Source organism: Oncorhynchus mykiss, chromosome 5 (assembly GCF_057628025.1).
Source record: "Oncorhynchus mykiss isolate SJ-2025 chromosome 5, ASM5762802v1, whole genome shotgun sequence".
NCBI lineage: Eukaryota > Metazoa > Chordata > Actinopteri > Salmoniformes > Salmonidae > Oncorhynchus > Oncorhynchus mykiss.
In genome coordinates this window covers 33,125,473-33,144,912 of record NC_143026.1, presented here as the reverse complement: position 1 = coordinate 33,144,912, position 19,440 = coordinate 33,125,473, and the positions used below count along the sequence as shown (strand labels likewise).

At 41.9% G+C, this 19,440-nt stretch overlaps 1 pseudogene; it reads left to right on the top strand.

The window, feature by feature from the left end:
* Positions 1–11,094: 11,094 nt before the first annotated feature.
* Positions 11,095–18,167, top strand: LOC110522914 (3'-5' RNA helicase YTHDC2-like; annotated as a pseudogene).
* The last annotated feature ends 1,273 nt before the right edge of the window (positions 18,168–19,440 follow it).

Below are 19,440 nucleotides of genomic sequence, written 5' to 3'. Positions count from 1 at the left end.
AGCCACAATAGCGGAATTTGCGGCTAGCCTTCAAAATAAAACTCCCTAATTGAAAGATGAAAATGGATGCAAATAGTGGAATTATGACATATTTGAATGAGTTAATAATAAACCATTTTGGAATGTTATATAAATTAAACAAAAAACAATAATGACTTAATTTGACAAACAAATCTGTAGAAATCGCACTATGGATGTATTCAACTTCAGAATTGCATTGGGGGCATACTTATATTTCACTGTGCAGCCTTACTTATGGATTGAAATGGCATATCAGTCTACTCAGTGACACCCACAGAACACAACTGTGAAGAGTTACACAAATATTAGCGTCCTAGCTCTTATTACAGGACTTTAACTGTGGGAAATCACCTCCCCAGGCAGCCTATTGTGCGTAATGACATTCATATTTCCCTGTACAGCCTTGTCTATGGATTGTGGATCAAAGAAATGGGGTATCAGTCTACACAGTGACACCCACAGAAAACAGCTGTGGAGAGTTTACACAAATACTAGCATCGTAGCTCTTGTTACAGAACACTGAAATCCATGTGAAATGAGCCACATTAAGCCTACAAGTCAACCTACTATGTGTATTGGACATTCATTTTCTCTGTAAATCAAATCCAATTGTATTGGTCACATACACATGGTTAGCAGATGTTAATGCGAGTGTAGCGAAATGCTGGTGCTTCTAGTTCCAACAACGCAGTAATATCTAACAAGTATTCTAACAAATTCAAACTACCTTATACACACAAATGTAAGGGATGTACATGTAAATATATGGATGAGCGATGGCCGTGCGGCATAGGCAAGATGCAGTAGATGGTATAGAGCAGTATATACATATGAAATGAGTGATGTAGGATATGTAAACAATATTAAAGTGGTGTTATTTAAGGTGACTAGTGATACCTTTAATTCAAGTGGCCTGAGATTTGAGTCTGTATGTTGACAGCAGCCTCTCTATGTTAGTGATGGCTGTTTAACAGTCTGATGACCTTGAGATAGAAGCTGTTTTTCAGTCTCTCGGTCCCAGCTTTGATGCACCTGTTCTGACCTTTCCTTCTGGATGATAGCAGTGGGTGAGTGCATAAAAGGGCTGGACTTTCGACAGTCTAGCAGAGAAAGGCACTTTTGTCCTGGGCAGCATGAAAACTGTGTGAGTATGCACAAGGACTGCACATTTGTATTTGATATTTAAATATAGAAAATTGATTCTATGGGTTTAAACCAACATTGATAGCCGAGATATTCTTTTAAACAGAGGCTCCTCAATAAAGTTCACCACATGTTGTTGCAAAATAACAAAGCACTTCATTGATGAAACATGCATTTCTTTGATGAAACATGAATACCTGAAGTAATAAGTAATAATGTATGTTGGCTGTGAGCTATTTACAGCTAGGGTTCTCAAAGTGGGGAACACTACTCTAGGGGCCACGGCCAAATCTAAAAATATAAATGTTTTAATAATATATTTTTTTAAACAATTGTACATCATCATCATTTTAAATTAATATTTCTAACAACAACAGATGAAACAAATGTTGGCCAAGGGATCCCCAGAATAAGTTTAAAGTGTGGAAAACAATAAAATGTCATATTATTAATCTACAATTGATGTTCTTAACCCTGAGTAACATGTGCCTGGGAGGCTCACAGGGATATCGATATCCACAGTACTCCACCAATTATACATTTTGCAACTCAATACTTCTTGTATTCCCCAAAAATCGTCTATCTGCCTCATGGAAAATTGTGTAGAATTGCAGGATATAAGCGTCAAAGCTGCAACAACAAAAATTCTCTATGTCCCATGACAAAATGTGTATAATTAGAATAAAGTCATTTTAGCAGACACTCTAATCCAGAGGTACTTACAGCAGCAATTAGGGTTAAGTGCCATGCTGAAAGGCACATCGACATATTTTTCACCTAGTCGGCTAAGGGGATTCGATCCAGTGACTTTTTGTTTACTGGCCCAATGCTCTTAACTGGTAGGCTACCTGCCGTGGTTAAAATTAAGTAGAGAATTGGGGCTTTAAAGTGTTCCTTCCCAGGGCCGAGACGTGGTTTTACCAGCCAAGCACTGCCAAAGTCATTGTATGCTAGTTTTTTATGTCACTCAAGTTGTGTTCTGATTATGAGGGGGTCTCTGATGAATTTGCTATCACAAAAGGGGTCCAGAAGTAGTTGGTGGATGGGAGGATGGATCTTTCCCCCTTTTGTACTCTACTCTGCCTTTCACTGACCACTCAGCTCCTGGTTTTACTGCTGAAAGTCTACTGACAAGGTAGTGAGCCTGGGTGTCTGCGTGACTTTGCATTTAGCCCACTGAGCTGACTCCTAGGCACCTTCTGTTCAAGGCATCACATCTCAGACAAGGTCCCACCACGTAGTTCACCAAACAACCTCTGCTTTCATTCTTCCACCTCCTACCTTTGTGCTGTGACTCAGATCAGACAGATTATGTCTACATCAACAATTGCTAGTATTTAAGCAAGGTTAAAGGGCAATTCCGGCAATTTTCAACCTCATATTCATTATCTCCACCACCAAACCAGTGTATAAACATGTGAAAATAGCATGTTTCTATGATCTGTGGTTAAAAATATATGAAGGAAGGTCCTAAAAAATACTTCTGTGACATTACAGGGTAGGATTAAAAAGTAAAACAAACCTGCAATGAGTTTCTAGCTCCACACGTCACTGCGAATCTCATAGTGTTTGAAAACCACTGTTATTCAAATGTTTAAACTTTTGATGATGTCATCGAGTCTAACTTTTTAACTTAATATTATTGTAGAAATGTGCCGTTTTCACATAAGACTGGTATTATGCTGGAGATAATAAAAATGAGGTTGAAAAGTGGTGGAAGTGGCCTTTAAAGTGGGATGAGTGTGGTGGATAGGAGCTATATTATAGCACAATTGATTCTCCACACATTTTTAAAAAACAAAGTAGACATAACTTCAGGGATGTTTTTCCACATGCTCAGGGTTTTGACATCAATTGACAGTAAAAGCTTCTTTACAGATTTCTTATTGTTTCAATTAATACAAAAATAACACCTCATGACAGTTGTACACTCAAGTATTCTGCTGTTAGAAAAGGTATAATCAACAGTATGCCTACAGCATATGTCCAGGAGGGGGGGCCCTTATCTAAGTTTTAAAAGGATATAATAGGATAAGCCAGAAGAGCAGGGAATGAAGGAAGGGGTGGTTGTATACCTTTTACACAATTTCACACTAGAGTCCTCTGGGAAACACTGACCAAAACTTGGGGATCTATGGGTAGCATTTGTTACGCCACCTATTCAGTACTATCTAAACCTTGCAGATCAACACATGAGCTTAGAAGTAGGGGGGGCACTCTTTTCACGCAACTTCAACATTAAGTGATTTTCGTAGCAGGTTAGGAGAGGCTTTTCGCTAAACCCTACTCTTTTCATAACCTCTGTATCATAATAACCTGCTACGCTCATTCTCCCAACCTGCTGCATACGTTCTCCTATCCTGCTACGAAAAAATAACTTAGTTATCGAAATGGCGTGAGAAGTGTTTCCCTTGTACGTAGGGGTTGCTTCTGGCATTGACAGTGACATAATACAGTTTACGGACGAGACAAATCTAAGCTTGTTCTAAATTCATAACTGGAACGTTTTAGAGACGAAGTAGTGGAAGCAAAACTTACTGGGACGCACCCCTAGCGGTGTCTGTGACGTTTCATCAATGCAGTGTTTGCGAACTTCTGCAGGCGCACGAGCGGGAATCTGACATAACAACATGTATTACCTAGCTAGTTACACGTTACTTACAATTAAAACATTATGAGATGCACCTATAATTGACTCAATAATGGATAAAGCTCAATGACACGTTTGTTATATCTCTGTAGCTATAACTATATTAACTGGCTAACAAGCTAGCCAGCTTATTTTTTGCTTGAAGCTAGTGGCTAGCTAACTTATCTAGTTATATTTCTGAGATACTAGGTGCTGTAGTTCGCTAACGTCAGCTAAATTAACACAATTGTCACGAGCTATCTTACCTATAAATAGTAAGCTATATGGCTCAGGTGATGGCAAGCAGTTTGCAACTACTTTATATGTATACCTTTATTGAGCACCTTTTCGGTTACTGACTCAATGCTCTTACCACTAGGCTACCTTCCGCCCCCTTGTGAATAGCTCCAGATGAGAGCCATAAGTAGCTAGCATTGAATCTTTGTCAGCATCATAGTAGTCCTAGGGTCGTTCCACCTCAAACTCAAGAAAGAAGATTTCGACATCTCAGATTTTTTCTGAAATCGTTTCTGTAATTAGAAACAAATAAGGTAATTCCGACAAAAGTATTTTGTTGAAAGACAATTTGAACTAAATTAAGCTAGTAGTTTGCACCCAAATTGGCAATTTCAATGTACAGGATTCATATACTGTAGCTAATATTCAATAAATATAGTACCCAACATCCAATTTGGACCAAACATTTTCTTAACATTGATTAAGACACGAGGATGCCAAATAAATGGTCAAAAGCAAATCACGGATTACCCAAACCCCACACTAAGCCCACACCAAAGTCCAGTATACATTATCAGTTTTCTGTCTGACAAGTTGTGGGAAGCTGCGGCTAGCAGTATATTTTTCATTATACAATGTAATGTATTTTCATTCAATTTGATGATGGTTATTTACCCCTGTTCAGAGAAATTAGTCATTGATTACCGTTACATGCACACAATAATCCAATTTTTGAGGATAGTCAGATTAATGTAATAGTTTTGATTAAATCGTTTACCTGCTTTGCAAGAAGAACAATTTCCCTAATAATTCTGTTTACATGGACATATCTGAAATCAGGCTACCTGATGGGACCAATCAAAATCAAAATTCTACTACAGCGACCATTCGTTTTGGAAATCCTTTTTGATTCGGACATATAACATTTGTATGTGAAAACTACTTCTAAAATGCATACCTTCAGTTGTTCCGAAACTCACTTCACTTGCGCTAGAGGGAGGCACACACAGCTGGATCTAGTACATGGGGCAGATAGTTTTAACTATGTTTTGAGGCTATACAGTGTTTGTTTACATTTACTTTGTTTACATACATTGGAGTAAAACAAGCTTATATTTTGGTTTTGATGGGGTACGACAGTTGAACTAAGCTCATGAACTAAGTTAAATTCTTAAAAAATAATTTGGTACATACACTGCTCAAAAACATAAAGGGAACACTTAAACAACACAATGTAACTCCAAGTCAATCACACTTCTGTGAAATCAAACTGTCCACTTAGGAAGCAACACTGATTGACATTAAATTTCACATGCTGTTGTGCAAATGGAAGCGACAACAGGTGGAAATTATAGGCAATTAGCAAGACACCCCCAATAAAGGAGTGGTTCTGCAGGTGGTGACCACAGACCACTTCTCAGTTCCTATGCTTCCTGGCTGATGTTTTGGTCACTTTTGAATGCTGGCGGTGCTTTCACTCTAGTGGTAGCATGAGACGGAGTCTACAACCCACACAAGTGGCTCAGTGCAGCTCATCCAGGATGGCACATCAATGCGAGATGTGGCAAGAAGGTTTGCTGTGTCTGTCAGCGTAGTGTCCAGAGCATGGAGGCGCTACCAGGAGACAGGCCAGTACATCAGGAGACGTGGAGGAGGCTGTAGGAGGTTAACAACCCAGCAGCAGGACCGCTACCTCCGCCTTTGTGCAAGGAGGAGCAGGAGGAGCACTGCCCTGCAAAATGACCTCCAGCAGGCCACAAATGTGCATGTGTAACAGTATAACTTTAGACCGTCCCCTCGCCCATACCCGGGCGCGAACCAGGGACCCTCTGCACATATCAACAACAGTCACCCACGAAGCATCGTTACCCATCGCTCCACAAAAGCCACGGCTCTTGCAGAGCAAGGGGAACTACTACTTCAAGGTCTCAGAGCAAGTGACGTCACTGATTGAAACGCAATTTAGCGCGCACCGCTAACTAAGCTAGCCGTTTCACATCAGTTACACATGTGTCTGCTCAAACAGTCAGAAACAGACACCATGAGGGTGGTATGAGGGCCCATCATCCACAGGTGGGGGTTGTGCTTACAGCCCAACACCGTGCAGGACGTTTGGCATTTGCCAGAGAACACCAAGATTGGCAAATTCACCACTGGCGCCCTGTGCTCTTCACAGATGAAAGCAGGTTCACCCTGAGCACATGTGACAGACGTGACAGAGTCTGGAGACGCCGTGGAGAACGTTCTGCTGCCTGCAACATCCTTCAGCATGACCGGTTTGGCGGTGGGTCAGTCATGGTGTGGGGTGGCATTTCTTTGGGGGGGGCGCACAGCTCTCCATGTGCTTGCTAGAGGTAGCCTGACTGCCATTAGGTACCGAGATGAGATTCTCAGACGCCTTGTGAGACCATATGCTGGTGCGGTTGGCCCTGGGTTCCTCCTAATGCAAGACAATGCTAGACCTCATGTGGTTGGAGTGTGTCAGCAGTTCCTGCAAGAGGAAGGCATTGATGCTATGGACTGGCCCGCCCGTTCCCCAGACCTGAATCCAATTGAGCACATCTGGGACAACATGTCTCGCTCCATCCACCACAGACTGTCCAGGAGTTGGTGGATGCTTTAGTTCAGGTCTGGGAGGAGATCCCTCAGGAGACCATCCGCCACCTTATCAGGAGCATGCCCAGGCGTTGTAGGGAGGTCATACAGGCACGTGGAGGCCACACACACTACTGAGCCCCATTTTGACTTGTTTTAAGGACATTACATCAAAGTTGGATCAGCCTGTAGTGTGGTTTTCCACTGTAATTTTGAGTGTGACTCCAAATCCAGACCTCCATGGGTTGATAAATTTGATTACCCATTAATAATTTGTGTGATTTTGTTGTCAGCACATTCAACTATGTAAAGAAAAAAGTATTTAATAAGAATATTTAATTCATTCAGATCTAGGATGTGTTATTTTAGTGTTCCCTTTATTTTTTTGAGCAGTGTATAATTAATTTATAAGCCCAAAATGTATGTTCTGCAGATTGCTCATTTTTATATTTGCTCTCAAAGAAAATCATATGAAAACAAAAAACAGCATTGAGGACTACTCATTCCTCACGCCATGTCCATTTCTATGGGCACCAGCACTGTTCATGACACAAACTGTTCACACCCCTCTTGTTAGTGCAGAATATGTTGCAGTATTAACGCAAATTTTCTTTCAATTCTATACTATGTCTAATGTGTATTAATGTGATATTTGAGTGACAAAAAAATTCAAACAATATCAATGGGCCAAAAAACCTAATTAAAATAATGTTAGCTGACATGGACTAGTTGATCATGTATGCAATGACTAACATGACGCACTACCCAAAGCCTGACTTTAGTTCCTTTAAAAAAAGATATGTATATGTGTGTGTGTGTGTATATATATATATATATATATATATATATATATATATATATATATATATATATATATATATATATATATATATATATATATATATATATATATATATATATATATATATATATATATATATATATATATACACACACACACACACACACACACACACACACACACACACACACACACACACACACACACACACACACACACACACACACACACACACACACACACACACACACAGTACCAGTCAAAAGTTTGGACACACCTACTCATTCAAGGGGTTTTCTTTATATGTACTATTTTCTACATTGTAGAATAATAGTGAAGACATTAAAACAATGAAATTACACATATGGAATCATGTAGTAACCAAAAAAGTGTTAAACAAATCAAAATATATTTTATATTTGAGATTCTTCAAAGTAGCCAGCCACCCTTTGCTTGATGACAGCTTTGCACACTCTTGGCATTCTCTCAACCAGCTTAATGAGGAATGCTTTTCCAACAGTCTTGAAGGAGTTCCCACATATGCTGAGCACTTGTTGGCTGATTTTCCTTCACTCTGCGGTCCAACTCGTCCCAAACCATCTCATTTGGGTTGAGGTCGGGCAATTGTGGAGGCTAGGTCATATAATGCAGCACTCCATCAATCTCTCAGCGCAAACCAGATGGAATGCTGTATCGCTGCAGAATGCTGTGGTAGCCATGCTGGTTAAGTGTGCCTTCAATCAGTTCTAAATAAATCAGTGTCACCAGCAAAGCACCATCACACCTCCATCCATGCTTCACGGTGGGAACCACACATGCGGAGATCATCTGTTCACCTACTCTGCGACTCACAAAGGGACACCAGTTGGAACCAAATATCTCAAATTTGGACTCATCAGACGAAAGGACAGATTTCTACCAGGTTTAATGTCCATTGCTCGTGTTTCTTGGCCCAAGCAAGTCTCTTCTTTTTATTAATGGTTTCTTTGCAGCAATTCAACCATGAAGGCCTGATTCACGCAGTCTCCTCTGAACAGTTGATGTTGAGATGTGTCTGTTACTTGAACTCTGTGAATCATTTATTTGGGCTGCGATCTGAGGTGCAGTTAACTCTAATGAACTCATCCTCTGCAGCAGAGGTAACTCTGGGTCTTCCTTTCCTGTGGCGGTCGTCATGAGAGCCAGTTTCATCATAGCGCTTGATGGTTTTTGCGACTGCACTTGAAGAAACTTTAAATGTTCTTGAAATATTCCGGATTGATTGACCTACATGTCTTAAAGTAATGATGGACTGTCATTTCTCTTTGCTTATTTGAGCTGTTCTTGCCATAATATGGACTTGGTCTTTTACCAAATAGCCCTATCTTCTGTATACCACCCCTACCTTGTCACAAACAACTGATTAGCTAAAACGCATTAAGAAGGAAAGAAATTCCACAAATGAACTTTTAACAAGGCACACCTGTTAATTGAAATGCATTCCAGGTGACTACCTCATGAAGCTGGTTGAGAGAATGCCAAGAGTGTGCAAAGCTGTCATCAAGCAAAGGGTGGCTACTTTGAAGAATCTCAAATATAAAATATATTTTGATTTGTTTAAGCATTTGATTTTCTAGCTTGCTGCTATGATGGTGAGTACTGGATTGGAATTGCAGATGCTGTGGATGATGGAAGCATGGACGTAAATGTGAAATTCATGCATCCAAGTTATCCAGCAAGGTCATTTTCTTGGCGAAACAGAGTGGACGCGTTATGCACCAAAAACAAGCATAATCTGCCTGGCTACCCAAACTCCTTGCTTCGGCCAAACGCTACGCCAGGCCCACGGACGTTACTTTCTTTTCCATAATGAGCCTGGATCTGAGTACCTCCCAGACGATTTCTAGAACGCAAACACATTCTAACCGTTCTGATTGGTCTCAGAAATCGATGGGTTGGGCTAGAGACAGAACACACATGGGTAAATCGGTATTTAGAAAAATGTTAATTGGCTTTGATCCTCTGATTTGTTGGAGATTATCCAATAGTTGATGACTTTTTTTTTTGTACAATGCCCCTTGTTCCCCTTGTCACCACAAATGACTTCAACGATGGAAGTCTGACTGAAGTATGTAGCGAACAGAGCACCAGAATAATTCTGTTTGAGTCGTCTGGGAAATCAGCTGCACCATTAAAATGCTCTGCATGGTCAATCCGACATCTGACGAGGTCATACAGCATTTACTGTAATGCAGACTTCAGGGCTTTCATACTTCTTGCGCTTAGCAGAGCAGAGCTATTGTGAAGAAAGTTGTCAAGGAATTGAGTTTGTTTTATACAGGAGGTTCCGCCCTGGCCTACCGTCAACTGTTCCTAGGCCGTCATTGAAAATAAGAATTTGTTCTTATTAACTGACTTGCCTAGTTAAATAAAGGTAAAATAAATATAAACAAATTATGTCAATGCAGAGTTATATGGAGCATTGTTAGTTAATTTGAGAGGTGCACAGCGATGCGGTACGGAGCTTGATTTTGCCTCTGCATGCCTCCAGAGGCTCCTCAATTATGTCACACCTTCCAAATGAAGCCTCCGACCACATTTTCGGATCAAGCATAAATTGGCTATAAGGCACCAACCACTGCAATCTTTTGGGATGTAGCGACATCAATGCAATAGAAGATGCACTGAAGAAAGTGAAAGTATGAAATGAGGAATGAGAAGTCCTCAATGCTGTTATTTGTTTTCTTATGATTTTTATTTGAGATGTGTTTGGGCAAATAAAATGTTCTAACTTGAATTCTTCCCCCACGTTTATAAATCATTATAATTTGAAGGTTCTGTCTTGAATTAACATTGAGGGGGAGGGAGATTCATCACACCTTTTTCAACAAAGAGCAGGAACAGCACTGTCTAGTGGTTAATTCCTGGTAATATCAGGTTTTATTATGGTGCATTAACTTCAATGACTAATTTCTCTGAACAGGGGAAAATAACCATCACCACATTTACTGAGAATACATTACATCACAGGTGGTTGGTGGCACCTTAATTGGGGAGAACAGGCTCATAGTAATGGCTGGAACGGAATAAATGGGATGGTAGCAAACATATGGTTTGCATGTGTTTGATACCATTACATTCACTCCATTATAGCCATTATTATGAGCCATCCTCCCCTCAGCACCCTTCTGTACATTATCTAGTATGAAGAAACAATACTTCTAGCCGCAGCTTTATACTACTTGTCAGACATCGGGAACAATACTGTTTACTTGCCGTTGGGGTGGGCATGGTGTGGGGGGTCCGTAGGTTGCTTTTGACAATTTCTTTCGATTCCTCATGTCTAACTCATTGGTAGCATGAAGTTTGGTCCAAATCGGATTTTAGGTACTATATTAGTTTAAAATTATGTGAACCAATTTAGGTGCAATCAATTAGCTTAATTTCTCTGAGATCAAATTATATTTAAACAAAATAATTTTAAAGGAATGCTAATCTTTCTGCAGAGACCATTTTCAGAACATTCTGAGATGGTGGGTGTCATGGCTTCCTGAAATGACACTCTACCCTTTGTCTCTAGTTAGTTCAAGTAACATGTGACAGTCATCTAGAGATATTGCAAAGTATTGTTGTAAAGTAGGTTGCTCATTAGCTACATTTGATGAACTCTTCTGTTCTACAGTGCATCATGTCACGTTACAGTACTGCCTCCCCCAAGCCTGCCATGGGCCACTCCAAACACTCTGGTAGTGGAGGCTGGGCTGAAAGACATACGCCTCCATGAAGAAGTTAAGATTGCTGTGAACATCTCCCTTGATAGGTTTCAGTACAGTGAGCAAAAAGGTAAGAGAAAATGGTCCTTCAACTCATGCTGATGAATTGATGATTCATGGAGAAATGTGTATTATATTATGCATTATACATATATATTTTTTTTTTACAGAGATTGAGTTTCCTTCCTCCCTGTCCAGTACTGAGAGGGCCTTCATCCATCGCATTGCGCAGTCCCTGGGATATATCTCTAAAAGCAGAGGGTGAGCTATCCAAATTGATATGAGGGATATCAGAGCCCATAGCCAGGTTGGTTGTTTAGCAACAAAACCGACTTGTGCGCAACTATGGGGCTTAACAGACAAGGTTGTCTTAAATTGTTGACAACATGTAAACTATATTTTGGCTCCATGTTTATTGAAAACATAAATACATTTGCACAATGAGCACTTGTTGTCTCTCAAATACATGGTTAGAGTTGTTAGGTAGCTACTGAATTGTTGCCATATTAGCATTGACATGAAATCAGTCAAAACAAGACAAGGTATCAATAACAAGATACAATGAGCTGAAACGAGCCACCTATGATTCCCCACACGGCAGCTTATTGTCATTGTTGCTAGCTATCTGACCGTTCATAATCATAACAAACACACAGCTTCTGGCCACATCAATGCGCGCGCATAATGTTTTTGGTAATGTTGTCAGCCAACCTGTCTATAGTCTTTAGGTCAATCTCAGATACTCCCATATACACTGAGTGTACAAAACATTACAAAAACCTTCCTAATATTGAGTTGCACCACCTTTTTCTCTCAGTACAGCCTCAATTTGTCGGGGCATGGACCTACAAGGTGTCAAAAGCGTTCCACAAGGATGCTGGCCCATGTTGACTCCAATGATTCCCACAGTTGTCAAGTTGATTGGATGTCCTGTGGGTGGTGGACCATTATTGATACACATGGGAAACTGTTGTGTGGGAAAACCCAGCATCATTGCAGTTCTTGACGCACTCAAACCTGGCACCTACTATCATACCCCGTTCAAAGGCACTACAATATTTTGTCTTGCCCATTCACCCTCTGAATGGCACACATACAGTGGGGCAAAAAAGTATTTAGTCAGCCACCAATTGTGCAGGTTCTCCCACTTAAAAATATGAGAGAGGCCTGTAATGTTCATCTTAGGTACACACACAGACAAAATGAGAAAAAAATCCTGAAAATCACATTGTAGGAGGTTTAATGAATTTATTTGCAAATTATGGTGGAAAATAAGTATTTGGTCACCTACAAACAAGCAAGATTTCTGGCTCTCACAGACCTGTAACTTCTTCTTTAAGAGGCTCCTCTGTCCTCCACTCGTTACCTATATTAATGGCACCTGTTTGAACTTGTTATCAGTATAAAAGACACCTGTCCACAACCTCAAACAGTCACACTCCAAACTACACTATGGCCAAGACCAAAGAGCTGTCAAAGGACACCAGAAACAAAATTGTAGACTTGCACCAGGCTGGGAAAACTGAATCTGCAATAGTTAAGCAGCTTGGTTTGAAGAAATCAACTGTGGGAGCAATTATTAGGAAATGGAAGACATACAAGACCACTGATAATCTCCCTCGATCTGGGGCTCCACGCAAAATGATCACAAGAACGGTGAGCAAAAATCCCAGAACCACACGGGGGGACCTAGTGAATGACCTGCAGAGAGCTGGGACCAAAGTAACAAAGCCTACCATCAGTAACACACTACGCCGCAAGGGACTCAAATCCTGCAGTGCCAGACGTGTCCCCCTGCTTAAGCCAGTACATGTCCAGGCCCGTCGGAAGTTTGCTAGAGAGCATTTGGATGATCCAGAAGAAGATTGGGAGAATGTCATATGGTCAGATGAAACCAAAATATAACTTTTTGGTAAAACTCAACTCGTCGTGTTTGGAGGACAAAGAATGCTGAGTTGCATCCAAAGAACACCATACCTACTGTGAAGCATGGGGGTGGAAACATCATGCTTTGGGGCTGTTTTTCTGCAAAGGGACCAGGACGACTGATCCGTGTAAAGGAAAGAATGAATGGGGCCATGTATCGTGAGATCTTGAGTGAAAACCTCCTTCCATCAGCAAGGGCATTGAAGATGAAACGTGGCTGGGTCTTTCAGCATGACAATGATCCCAAACACACCGCCCGGGCAACGAAGGAGTGGCTTCGTAAGAAGCATTTCAAGGTCCTGGAGTGGCCTAGCCAGTCTCCAGATCTCAACCCCATAGAAAATCTTTGGAGGGAGTTGAAAGTCCGTGTTTCCTAGCAACAGCCCCAAAACATCACTGCTCTAGAGGAGATGTGCATGGAGGAATGGGCCAAAATACCAGCAACAGTGTGTGAAAACCTTGTGAAGACTTACAGAAAACGTTTGACCTCTGTCATTGCCAACAAAGGGTATATAACAAAGTATTGAGAAACTTTTGTTATTGACCAAATACTTATTTTCCACCATTTGCAAATAAATTCATTAAAAATCCTACAATGTGATTTTCAGGATTTTTCTTTCTCATTATGTCTGTCATAGTTGAAGTGTACCTATGATGAAAATTACAGGCCTCTCTCATCTTTTTAAGTGGGGGAACTTGCACAATTGGTGGCTGACTAAATACTTTTTAGCCCCACTGTACACAATCCATGTCTCAATTGTCATAAAGGCTTAAAAATCTATTAACCTGTCTCCTCCCCTTCATCTACATTGATTGAAGTGGATTTAACAAGTGACATCAATAAGGGATAATAGCTTTCACCTGGATTCACCCTGTCAGTCTATGTTATGGAAAGTGCATGTTTTATACACTGTGTTCAAGCGGAACTTGAGTAGAACAGTTTGTGTATCCCTCCCCGACATTGTAGCGTAAGTTCTAACTCCCTAAAAGCCTCCCTCAGGTTTACTAGTGTGCTGTGCTTCAAGCCTAACAGCCGATTTCATTCATTTTCAGAAAAGGATCGAGCCGCACCCTCACTATCAGAAAGAAGGATGGCTCAGACGGCCCAGTCCATCATGACTTTCAACCTTTCCCACAATTCCAAGCATGTAGTGCGCAGCTTGCTGCAGAGGTTCCCCATCACCAACAAGGAGTGCACAGACCTACTGCCTCACACTGAGGGAGGCCTGTCTGTGGCCATGGAGGCTGGTGAGTGGTAGTTGCATCTCAGGGTTAATAATGCATGGATATCAATGGGAGACGTTGCCAAACTTTAGGTTTGTAATGTCAATATACTAATGAATAAACTATCAAGGTGTTAACAATATGTATTGACAATACAAAGTATAAACATTCCTCTGCCCCTCCTTTTTTTTCTCCGCCAGAGAGCAGCCGTGACAAGAACAGGACCAGCGGGCGGCTCAACAATGGCATCCCCCAGGTGCCCAAGAGGAGGGGCCCGTCTGAGCTAGACTTCTAGCTAGACTTCTTCCGCCGCTCGCTGCCTGTGTACGAGCGCCAGGAGGAGATCGTCCAGGTCATCAAATACACACCCGTGTGGTCCTAGTGGTGGGGGAGACCGGCTGGGGGAAAACTACACAGGTGAGGGGGAGAAACGTTTTACGTCACTGTCCAAATATGGGATTGTGCTGTTCTTATGCTCTACAAAGGTATTACATTTGTAAGTTCCTGATCAGCTAGAAAGTAATTGGGAAGTGTTTTGCCATTCCAGATCCCACAGTTCCTTCTGGACGACTGCAGCCGAAATGGGATCCCCTGTCGTATCTTCTGCACGCAGCCCCGGCGTCTGGCTGCCATCGCTGTGGCGGAGCGGGTTGCAGCAGAGAGAGCGGAGAGCATCGGTCAGACCATCGGCTACCAGATCCGCCTGGAGAGCAGGTAGGAGAGAGCGAGGGAGGAAGGGAGGCACTAACTCTGTCTACGTTCACTGGGCTACTGTGCAGAAATTAATGAAATCTCATCACTAAGCTAAGGACCCTGGGACTAAACACCTCCCTCTGCAACTGGATCCTGGATTTCCTGATGGACCGACCCCAGGTGGTAAGGATAGGCAACAACACATCTGCCACACTGATCCTCAACACCGGGGCCCCTCGGGTGCGTGCTTACTCCCCTCCTGTACTCCCTGTTCACTCACGACTGCGTGGTCAAGCACAACTCCAACACCAAATTTGCTGACGACATAACAGTGGTAGGCCTGATCCCCGACAACAATGAGGACAGTGAGGAGGTCAGAGACAGTGAGGAGGTCAGAGACCTGGCAGTGAGATGCCAGGACAACAACCACTCCCTCAATGTGAGCAAGACCAAGGAGATGATTGTGGACTACAGGAAAAGGAGGGCCGGACAGGCCCCTATGAACACAAACGGGGCTGTAATGGAATGGGTCGAGAGTTTCAAAACAGTCGTGAAGAGGGCACGACAACACCTTTTCCCCCTCAGGAGACTGAAAAGATTTCGCATGGGTCCCCAGATCCTCAAAACGTTCTACAGCTGCAACATCGAGAGCATTCTGATCGGTTGTTTATTATCTATGCAGTCACTTTACCCCTGTACAAATTACCTCGACTAACCTGTACCCCCACACATTGACTCGGTACCGGTACCCCCTCTATATAGCCTTGTTATTGTTATGTAATCTTATTGTGTTCATTTTTGTTCGATTTTTTTACTTTAGTTTATTTAGCAAATATTTTCTTAACTCTATTTCTTGAACTGCATTGTTGGATAAGGGCTTGTAAGTAAGCATTTCATGGTAAGGTTTACACCTGTTGTGTTTGGCGCATGTGACAAATAAACTTTGATTTGTTTGCCCCCTCAGAGTTTCTCCTAAGACGCTGCTGACCTTCTGCACCAGCGGAGTCTTGCTGAGAACACTGATGGCTGGAGATGCCACAATGTCCACTGGTACTCATGTCATTGTGGTGAGTAAAAGTTACTGTGACCCTTTTGTTATAGTTCACAGCTTTTACTGTATGAATGCACATCAAAATGAGTTCATTGTGTCAGGACGAGGTTCACGAGCGGGACGGCCTGAGTGACTTCCTGCGGATCAAGATGACGGACATGCTCCATGTTCCTCCGCTACTTCAGCTCCTGTCCCGTCATCCACAGTAAGTCAACCCCGTCTGTTTGGATAGGCCACATACAGAGACGAGAGTACAGAAATCACTACAGAATCACGTAATATACTCATCTGAAATTGGGACCGGGATTCATCAATGAAACTGTTACCTGCAAAAGCCAGGTAATTGCAGCGAAAGACCTCTGTATGGACGGGGCTAGTGCTTGTCTTGACTGGTCCTGCAAGCACTGATTTGTTAAATGAAATGAATACATGGGAAAGTAAGAATATTTTTTTTATCTAGTCAAAGGAAGACCATTTGAGGTGAAGCAACTCTTCCTGGAAGATATCTTGAGGACAACAGGTTATGCAAACAAAGACATGATGAAATACAAAAAGGAAATTCAGAGGGGTAACTACCAACCTTCTCTCAATCCTGGTTTGCTTGATTTCCATTTTGATTTCTGAACACTGTTTTGGACTCATGTCCAATGTCTCCCAGACTGAACAAGTGCATGTGTGTGTCGTCCCTGGCAGTGGAGAAGCAGCAGACGTCCCTGACAGAGTGGTGTAAGGTCCTGGAGGGCGGCTCCCGCCAGGAGCCCCAGAGGGAGAAGACCTCAGCCTCCTGTGTCCTCCAGGAGAACGATCTGCTGGATGATGGAGGGGACAGTGTCTTCAACCAGCTGGTGAGAACAACAGTTAGTTTGGGTTGGATATGGGGGCCATGCTCATTTCTCAATATCCTAGTTTTCTATGTTATTTTCTCCCAGTTGCTTCAGTTATTTTCAGTATGTACTCTGAATGGGCTGAAGAGATGTCACTAATTATTTTGGGATTATTCACTGATTGGTGAACTCAATCATGAGGAGCAATGTCACAGGGGATATTATTTCCTGGTTCTTAGTAAGTGGCACTGGGTTTGCTCTCAGTTTGATACAAGATGTGTTGTTTCAGAATGAGAAAGATGTGGCGTCATTGGACCCGTGGCTGCTGAAGGAGATGGATGCCTGCATCTCAGACATCTTCCTCAACCAGGACGCTGATGCCTTCATCCAGCTCTTCAATCTCATCCTTAGTGAGAACGTCAGCGGTAAGGTTTTGTATGCGTCCTTAACTATGTGCCCCAGTTTACTCTTGTATCTCTATTTTATTTGTGTATGAAATAATGACACCAACATAATCAAAAATGTAAATAAAAAAATGTAAATACATTTAATAAAAATGCAATCCCAAGAGTTGAGAGTAATATTCCCAGTAGTTCCAAGCCTGATATGTCCTCCTCCTTCTGCTTCTCAGTGTACTACATGCACAGTGAAACAAGCGCCACTCCCCTCATGGTGGCAGCAGGTCGAGGCTTCCTCAGTAAGATTGAGCAGCTGCTTAGTATGGGAGCCAGCGTCAGAATAAAGGAAATATTGATCAGTATTTGGTTTGTTTCAGGACAGCACTGGACTGGGCCAAGCACTTCCAGCAGGCAGAGGTGGTGGACCTACTAGAATCCTACCTGTAAGAGCACCATTTATCACTGTATCATTGTTATGAATGGCTCTATGTGAAAACCCTGCCTTTGTTTGAGGATGATAACCGAAATACTCCCTTCCTTGGTAGCTCATCCCTGGAGGCGGGGAAGCTGGACGAGTGGTCCCTGGTGCAGGCAGCCACCACAGAGATGAGCCCGGAGGACCAGGAGCTACTCAAGGAATACCACCACAGCTTTGACGACGAGCAGGTGGACCTGGACCTCATCATGCACCTGCTGCAAAACATCTGCACCAGCTCTGAGGAAGGTGAGAGATTGTCTTGTCTAGTGACTACTTGATAGTCTTGTGTGGTGACTACTTGATGAGTGTTATCTAACGACTACTTGATAGTCTTATCTAGTGACTACTGAATGGTATTGTATTTTTAAACTTTTCTAATTGTTTGGCGCAAAGTCGAGAGCTTGGTGTTCTAAGGTTCTATCTGCAAAAAGATCATTCTGAGCTAATTGGCTTTAAAGTTCCAAACCCTCATTGTTTTGAATGGTGTCAGCAATTTGTATCTTATATTCTATTGAACTTAAAAACATGAATTTGGATATTTAGAGTACTATATAGGTAGAGAACATTGAACAGAACAAGGAAATGACAAAAATGTAGATCCTTTTTGAAATTTTATTTTTAGTAGACTGTAACATGTCATTTTGGTGCCTCTCAGGGCTATGCGCGGATGATGTCGGTCATCAGACAGGGGCACTGTCAGGACTGGGGACTTCAGTGTGGAGTGGACCTGGAAGGAGAGCCTGCCCTTCCAGTATGCCCAGCAGCTGCTCAACCCCTGGAACGACAACAAGAAAGTGCAGATCAGCAGAGACGGACAGATGGGTTACCTAACATCAATACAGTCAGAACAACTCCACAGACAATATAGACAACCGAATAAAGAGAGATGTTATGCTGCTAATATGTAAACATCCCATCTATCTACCTACCTCATCCCCATACAGTATTTATTTATTTATCTTTCCCCTTTGCACCCCAGTATCTCTACTTGCACATTCATCTTCTGCACATCTACCATTCCAGTGTGTAATTGCTATATAGTAATTACTTCACCACCATGGCCTATTTATTGCCTTAACTCCCTTATCTTACCTCATTTACACTCTCTGTATATAGACTTTTTGTTTTATTTTGTTCTGCTGTATTATTGACTATGTTTTGTTTATTCCATGTGTAACTCTGTGTTGTTGTATGTGTCGAATTGCTATACTTTATCTTGGCCAGGTCGCAGTTGCAAATGAGAACTTGTTCTCAACTGGCCTACCTGGTTAAATAAAGGTGAAATAAAATAAATACAAATAAATATTATGGTCAAAACTCCCCCACAGTCTACTGTTAAGAGAACTTGCCAGCTTGTTGTCCTAAAAAAATGAAATGATTTAGCATTTTCTTCCTTGTTGGCCATGCCTATGAAGTCCTGTGTGGCTCAGTTGTTAGAGCATGGCGCTTGCAAAGCCAGAGTTGTGGGTTCAATTCCCAGTATGAAAATGTGTGTAATCATTATTGTAAGTCGCTCAGGACAAGAGCATCTGCTAAATTACAAAAAATGTAAAATGTTTATGGGATGTGTGCTGAACATAAGGTCTGAATTTAACAAAGGGGATCTTATACATTTTGTTCTGAGATATCAGTCCGTTAACATGAACTTTATGAATTATTAAGCCTTT